Raw genomic sequence first — 8814 nt, forward strand, 5'->3', positions numbered from 1 at the left:
TTTCACTTATTCAGTCAGTGATTTCATCTCTTGTCAAGGCAAGAATGCATATGGTAATTACCGTATTATCAAAATTTCTTCGCTTATTAGTCAAAGTTGGCTATGCAGTGACACACTTTTGCAATTACATCTGCATTCCGTATATTTGGTAGACTTGCCATTTTCTGTACAACCATCGTATCCCAGTTCAATCTAGGTAATGTATCAAGAGGTCTTGGATTATAATTACCAGTTTCATGACATGCAGCCATTGCAGAGAGAGAGAGAGAGAGAGAGAGAGAGAGAGAGAGAGAGAGAGAGAGAGAGAGAGAGAGAGAGAGAGAGAGAGTTTAACAGAACCAGAGGAAAGACATTAAAACGGTCTTAATGAGAGAAAGACTTCGTGTAGGTGGGTGTAAGGAAACTAATATTTGTTAACTAATATTAGACTCTTCACTCACCGCCCCCAAAAGTCTTTCTCTTATGCATTTTAATAACCATTTCCTCTGGTTCGGTTTTTAACTTTCACTCACTCTCTCTCTCTCTCTGCAATGGCTGCTCGTCGTGAAACTGGTATTTGCAATCCATGAAGTCTCGATACATCACTGGGAATAATTGAGACACGATGCTTATAAAGAAAATAGTAAATAAACCCACTATACTGAATGCGGATGTAATTACCAGAGTGGGTCATTGCATAGTTAAGTTTTGACTAATACGCTGAGAAATTTTGATAACATGGTAATTACCACAGGTATTCTTGCCTTGCTAAAAAGATGAAGTTACTGTTTAAGTGAAATTGTACTAATGAGATTATGTTGGCTAACTGTAACTAGAGATATCTCAGAAATGGGACTGCCTAAGCTCTCAAAGTTTGAGTGACGTTTGCTCACTCTGTCCGATATGAGGAACCTTATATCCGTGTATAATGAAGACGCTGAAAGGACGTTTTATGGCACCCTAAAATAAGATTTAGCAGACTGTTCTCTGATCTTGGTTAAGAAGTGGTTAAGTATAAAAGTCAAAGACAAGTTCTAAAATTAGTATCTAGAAAATCTGCTGGTGCTTCGATTGAGAATACTGTTACTTAAAGCATGAACCATGTCTCTACTACACGCTTTGTAGATGTTAATAAAATTGTAATGCCTCTTAATATGGGGAACTTGTTAGAGAAGGTTGAAATAAAAGTTTTATTCAAGGAGAACACTTTGTTTTATTAACAAAAAAACAAACAAAAAACAAATTTGACATTTCTTAAATTATGCCTTGTGGCCAAGCAGTAGGGTCATCCCACCAGAGGCTGGGATCCCAAATACATCCCCGAGTATTACGAATGTGAAGGATTCTATTTCTGCCAAGGCGACAGCCCTCAAATACCACAGTCCCCGCTAAAGTCCCTCAGAAGTCTGACGTTTTCTATAAGAACATAAGTCAAGGAGCCAAGACCCAGATCCATTTTCTTTCATGCCAGTAACCTTTCAGCCTCAATGCATCAAAAAAGCCACGTGGTCGTCCCAGGCAATAAGGTCGACATTCCCACAGCAAATTCAGTCACGTGTTTCTTGGGGGGAAGCATTTGAACAAGGTAAGCGAAGGTTAACGATCGTTATTAACCAATTCATACGACCGCCAAGTCGTTGGTTCCTGAAAGAATAGCGTATTTGAATTTTTACTACAAAACACGTTTTCTTTCCATTGTCGAATTCTACTACTCTTCAGTTATAAACTAGCAGAAGATCTTTATTATAAATAGCAAGCATATCTCTATATATTCATTTCAGGTGCTAAATCCCTGAGGGTTACTTACAAATGAGTTCTTTAAACCAAGATTGGTGTCAGGTACAGGACAAGACTTGGCGGATCGCCATACTTAAAAGAGGCGTAGCTAACATGGAAAAGTTTTTTGCAAAACAGAACTTCAAAACACGAGAATTAGAAGGCATTGAACGGTGTTTTATGTATATATCTGTTTAATTAAATGGAAACACAGCATTAAATAGCATTCTCTACCTCACCCTCGAAAAAAGAAGCAGATTTCTGGCTCATCTAAATCGATATAGCATTATCTGTATTTTTCACGATTGCGAACAAAATGGAACTGCATCAGTCTGACTCGATACCCTAATGACTTTTAGTATACCAGGTACATGAACACATTGACAGAGTATTGTTGTAATCACTGTATTATTTCCCTTTGTTATTGTGCCATGTGTTATACAACATACCCCTTACCGAATGCGTCAAATATGACAAAGGCTAAGTCACAAAGACTGAACAACACATCCATAACTGCAACATATTTCAGTGCTCTACAACGCATTCCTCAATTTTCGTAATTAGTGCAAAACAACACTTTGTTCAGAATCCTTGTCAAAATATGTGATAATACGTCTAATATGCTATGCAACGTCCCTAACTCGCAACGTCCCTAACTCGAAAGCAACACACATCCCTAAGCGAAGGTCAAGATTTGTGGAACAAATGCCACTAACTCACATCCGAAGTGCATTAACATAACACAATCTCTTCACCCTAAAAACTGGTGTCCCGTAAATAAACGGAAGGGGTTGGGGGAATGGTGCAGTAGGTGTGAATTGATTAACTATCGAAAAGCCTAGTAGATAACGAAGAAGAGCGATTTCCTTCACAAAAGGGTTTCAGAGAATAAGGAACACAAATACTTGCCTAATAACGGTGACTCTGACGTAAGGACATATGCTTTCATTGTGACGAAAGTAAAAGGAAATGGAAACATTCAGAGTGCTTCAAAATGCAGGCCTTTCACTTAGAAAAATGTTTGCCATGAGTGTTTCACATATCCAACGTGGCCTTTCACTCTACCATTTAAAATGCAACAATCCAAAACACTGACAAGAAACCTTCGCAATCGGCGAAAAGGTGAAAATAGTTTTTGTAACTAAAGTATATTTTCATTATTTATAGAAAAAATTCTGAATTTTCTTTTTACTTTTTCAGTCATTTCTTGAAAACTAGTAATAAGATATATGCAGAGAGAGAGAGAGAGAGAGAGAGAGAGAGAGAGAGAGAGAGAGAGAGAGAGAGAGAGAGAGAGAGAGAGAGAGAGAGAGAGAGAGAGAGAGAGACCCTCCCAGCAGCAGAATCAACAGACCAAAATTACGAACACATGCATCCTGGCAGCAGAACCAAAAGCCAAACTTACAGACCATCTCCTGGCGGCAGAACCAAAAGACCAGTTACAGACTATCTCCTGGCAGCGGAATCAAAACATCAGAGTTATAAACCATCTCCTGGCAGCAGAACCAAAAGACCGAAGCTACAAATCACCTGCATGCTCGCAACAGAACCAAAAGATCAAATTCACACACCATCTCCTGGCAGCAGAACCAAAACACGAAAGTTATAGACCATCTCCTGGCAGCAGAACCAAAAAGACTAAGCTACAGAACACCTGCATGCTCACAACAGAACCAAAAGATCAAACTTACAGACCATCTCCTGGCAGCAGAATCAAAAGACCAAAGTTACAGACCATCTCCTGGCAACTACCAAAAGACCAAACTTACAGTACATCCCCTGGCAGCAGAACCAAATGACGGAAGTTATGGACCATCTCCGGGCAGCAAAATCAAAAGGCCAAACTTACAGACCATCTCCTGGCAGCAGAACCTAAAGATCAAAGTTACAGGCCATCTCCTGGCAACAGAACCAAAAGTCCAAAGTTACAGACCATCCCCTGGTAGCAGAACCAAAAAGACCAAAGTTACAGAACACCTGCATGCTCACAAGAGAACCAAGAGACCAAACTTACAGACCATCTTCTGGCAGCAGAACCAAAAGACCAAAGTTACAGAACCCTTGCATGCTCGCAACAAAACCAAAACACCAAAGTTACAAAATACCTACATCATGGCTGAAAAACAAAAGATCAAAGTTACAGGCTATCATCTGGCAGCAGAACCAGACGACTTAAGTTACAGAACACCTAAATCCTGGCAGCAGAACCAAAAGACTAAAGTTACAGTACACTTCCTGCTTCCTGACAGCAGAACCAAAAGACAAAAGTTACATAACACCTATATCCTGGCAGGAAAACCAAAAGACCAGTGTCAGGCTACCTCCTGGTAAGAACCATGACAATGCCCAAAGAGAACGCACAGACTATATGCTGGCAGGAAAACCAAAAAGACCAGTGCCAAGCTACCCCCTAACCATGACAATGCCCCAAAGAGAACGTACAGACAGAGGCAGCTGTAGAATCACTGATGTCTCCTGTTCATTCTGCTTAGTGAAAAGTGACATACGAAATCCAGTTAGTCTCGAAATAATGCACGATACATTTGATGGATAGACTTGTTCAGCAACACCTAAGAATTTCTCAAAATATGGAAGAGGTCAAAAGACCCACATAATAACAGGCATCATGGATGAGTGAGAAAATGAATCTAGGCAGCAAAGGAGACGTCATTTTTATATTTAATGACAGAAGGGGATTTTCATACTCAAGCAGCATCAAAGCTAAAAGATAGAACTCATTCTAAATAGAAGAGTAAAACCCTGGTATGCAACAGAGCTTAAGAGACTAGCGCAAGTGGCAAAGGGTAACACTGAAGCCTGAGAACTGAAAGAGTCCACTGTAACAGTGAGGGCTGTCAGAGAAAAGAACTAGCATTTTAAGGAAAGTTTGGACTAAGCCTAAATGACCTTGAGTGCAGGAAATGAATGCTGCCTTTCAAAAAAGCAATATACAAACAATATTCATATGATATGCAACAGTTTTATATCATAATAATGTCTATACTTTGATAAATCTACTATTTATTAAAAGAAAGACTCGTGTAAACATTTTCTTCCCTCACTCAATGGTTCCAAGAATAGAAGAAACAGAAGGTGAGCAAGGCATAAACAAGCCCACCTAGCGAAGTAACTCCTCAATTACTGACTCTTGTTACAAATATTGTTGGTCTGGTGCAGACTGCTATGGGTCTCAACGAGTAAAGTAACAGGCCAAGTAAGTAGATAATACAAATGACCTCAACAGCAATATAATCTAAATATTTTGGGAAATCAAAATTTTCAAAGAATAAAGAATTCGTATCACGCCATAAAACGTAATATGGCTTACTGATGAAGACTAAATTAACACAAATTCCTATTAATATAATCCAGTGAAATTCAATTTAAGTCTAAATCTCCAAAACAATTGGAAAGGACCAATTCAAAGAAGACAATGAGATTCAATTAGTCTGAATCTGCTGAAGACATTCAAACCTGGATTAATAAAATCAGTCAATGAAACTCAGCTCCTATCTTAACTTCTAGTTAGGAACTGAACCCGAGTTCATCAAACAAAATCAGAAGGTTAAGAGTGTTAGCCTTTGCATGGAAATTGTCAGAACCCACCAAAATAAGCCCGTATCATTCAATACTGGTTTAAACCTGACTGTTACTGAACCTATACTCATCAAAGTAAGTCATTGGGTACGGTGCAAGATAAAACAACACACGAGCAGAAGCCATCAAAGTAACCCAATGTGATCAAACCTTTGGGTGGAAACTGAATCTTGACCCATCAAAACAAATCAATAGGACCAAAACCAGAGCCCGTCAACTAAAGCCAGTGGTATCAACCTCAATGATTAATCAGAGCTCCCTATTCTCATCGTAAAATGATGTCTTTTTATTTCCGAGTAACGGTCATTAAGCAAAGCCATCTCGAAGACTTTTCCATCTCTGAAAATAGAGACGATTTTCTAAATCTGGCGATATCACTTGGACTTCCTTACATCTTTCTTAAATCTGTGTTCTACGTGTGGGAGCATTGGTTGAATGTGGCTATGGCTGATTTTTGAGATCTCTGAAGAATAAAGACATACTGTAATCTCCCAGTTCCTTTACGAAGCAGTAAAGGAAACAAATAGTATTGCAGTTACTGTGTGTTAAGTCCCAAGGGACATCAAGGTCTTACAAGTTCAGTGAAATAGAACCTTTGTGCAGTGTTGTAATGAGCATGCAATATTAAATCACCATTTGATTTATCAAGTCCTGCACCGATGGTAAGGATTAGAAAAAAACAAGTCTATTGGTAATGTAATGCTCATTACAGTAGATCAACAAAGGAAACTGAGAAAAGGATTTTTCATGAGGACGATGACTAACATTTAGTACTTGTAAGAACCTCCAAGTTGGCAGCTTAGCCATAAGAATAGTTTATCCAGAACAAATAACAAGCAAATCTTTTTTTGTTCAGGGCTGATCCAAAAGTTTGTTCATCTAACAGGAATGGGATAAATTAGATTTTACTAATACATAACAGCTTGTCAATACTTTATAACTGGATAAGCTGAAGACTTTGTCATTCACTGTTGACTGAAATTTGGGCAGTCAACATAAATGTTTACTGTAAATCTGTAAATGTTGCATGGCATTGTATGAAGACAGCTGCTATGTCATAAAGGGTGGTCATTACATAGCAGTGCATTAAATATGTACTGTATAATTTTCAGATGGAATAACATCATTTCTACATTCATTAATCTCTTTATATTGATGACTGCTCTCGGAGGAATTGATAACTGTAAATTTACTTCACATGTTGCTTTTCCGAGTACAATGTGTGCTAATTTTAGGTGGTGTCCTTATTTAAAACCTTATTTGATGCCCACATGCTAAAGCCTTCGATAAGACTTCTGCTTTAGCACAAAAGTGCTGCATACTACACAAAATTCTTTCTTCTTATATAAACTGCACTTTACTGCCCAACAGTTTACAGTACTGTATTTCAGTCACAGAACGCAACCAGGCATTCACTTCAAGTGTTACTTTTTACGCTGAATAAATGGCTTTATAAAATGGTATACTGCTTACGGTGTGAGTACAGAATAGCTTACAGTGTGAGTACAGAATATGCCTCTCTTTCTTCCACCTCCTTTACCAGCACCACACAGTCAATCCTCTCTGACCATTCTGTCAAAAGAACTTTTTCCTGCACACCTTCTTCACTGTTTACACTGCACAAATGCAGATCAATCATCAGTGTCAGTCAGCTCTTTCTATAACTGTGAAGCCATTGGCTGTGCTGGAGAGCCAAAATGCATGTAGTTAAAATGAATTTGACAACTAAGGCTGGCCTTTAACTCCAAATGTGATAATAAAATCCTTTTAGGCAGCTGGGAGTGCTCAACATTTCATGTTTCAATTTTTTACTTTGCTCAACTGACTGGGGTATCTGTGGACACCATGTCACTGAAGGACTTCAAATTGCATCGCCTTACACCAAGTATTGCCCCTATATCCAAAGCTCTCATCCAACTCCAAACCAAAGTTACAAAACCTTGCTCTTAAGCTGTGTCACAGCCTCTGTGGCATTACGTTCTGTTTTTCGAAAGGATGCTATAGAGAACTTTCCTATTTTCATTTATTTTAGTTATCAAGTGTGTAAGCTGTTTCACTTCTTTGTTTTCATTTTTTCTGTTCATTAGATGCATGCTGGGAAAATCTAGGGGCATTTTACTTATTCTGTAAAATGTACACTTGTAATTAAAATAACAATACTATAGCATATGCAAAAATCTATTTCAGCACACTATCCATATGCCATCAAGTATCTTGTTAAGATTTGTAGGAGGTGTAACCATATGCACCTTTACAGGAAATAAACTCGTACTATTCAGCATTAACTAACTGATTATCTATCATGCAACTAGTAAATAGGTAACTTGTACACTCACAATGAGCATGAGGTGGTATGAAGAGAAAGCAGCTTTAGCCTGGAATGTGGATGCAGTTTTATTTTCATTTAGAGCCATTTTGCTTAGGTGATACACCTCACAATGGAAACTCTGTGCTGGCAGCCATCTAGTGGTATACCAGAAGCATTAAGTAAAGAGAGAGAACCTGCTTCTGGTGACAAAAAGAACAAAATAAAACTGTATCATCCACAAAAAAAAAATTATGACTGCAAGAAACATGGACAGTTTGAATTTTGAGGGTAAGATATTTGTTTATTATAATTTATTCTTCACATTCACTATGATGTGGAAGAGGAATCCTTATCTTCACTCAAAGAAATCAGATCTCGGAACAAATGGCCTCCAACAATGGAAAAGCACAAGACAAACAGCTATCTCAGATTACACCACCAACGTACATTACAAGACTCCAAGTACCGTACTTGAATAGCACAACAAATCACCACATGACTAAACTCTACAAATTCACAATGTAAGACCAAGTCTCTATTATCCTACATACAGAGTGTCTCTTGAGAACTGCTCCTTTTGTCAATACCCAACAAGTAAGACCTTTTATAAGACCACCAGACTACCACCTGAATACCCTTCCAACTGCTGCCCCAGAGACATAATACCAGTCAAATCCATGGGGATTACATGACAAAGCTACTGACATTTATGTTACAGGGTCACATACAACATACAGTCGATACAAATCAAAGGCAATTCAATACGACCAACAATTACTGACGAACCTCACTGTAACAAATACACTCGAGCACCTGTTCTGTATATAGTACCTAGTAAGTATGACATCAGTGGTTATATTAATGTTACTCCAAAAAGATTTTCTTCTAAGTGGCTGCAGTATACATAAGTGTCCAGTGGAGCACTTTACAGTTTAAATCAGTCAACTCAAATCTACCTGATATACTGTTACATGTGTTCATGAACCTGAGTTACCAAAAGCCCAGAAAGTTACAAGTCAAAACTGAATAAATTCCTTTGTTCAGCATCATGTAAACATAGATAAAATTTATCATTAAAACAAGTCAGAAATGCCACTTTCATTTCCTTCAGAGATTAAATGAATGTTATTTAATAATGTGATTTAATTTAATCA

The 8814-nt window shown here is 38.1% G+C and overlaps 1 long non-coding RNA gene across 1 annotated transcript in view; it reads right to left on the reverse strand.

The window, feature by feature from the left end:
- Nucleotides 1-1167: 1167 nt before the first annotated feature.
- Nucleotides 1168-8814, reverse strand: part of LOC136837511 (uncharacterized) — an 8937-nt gene continuing 1290 nt past the window's right edge. Inside the window, exon 2 of the long non-coding RNA XR_010852708.1 lies at nucleotides 1168-1623. This is a non-coding gene — a long non-coding RNA (uncharacterized lncRNA). The remainder of the gene's footprint in view (nucleotides 1624-8814) is intronic.

The sequence above is a fragment of the Macrobrachium rosenbergii genome, chromosome 59, assembly GCF_040412425.1.
Source record: "Macrobrachium rosenbergii isolate ZJJX-2024 chromosome 59, ASM4041242v1, whole genome shotgun sequence".
Lineage (NCBI taxonomy): Eukaryota > Metazoa > Arthropoda > Malacostraca > Decapoda > Palaemonidae > Macrobrachium > Macrobrachium rosenbergii.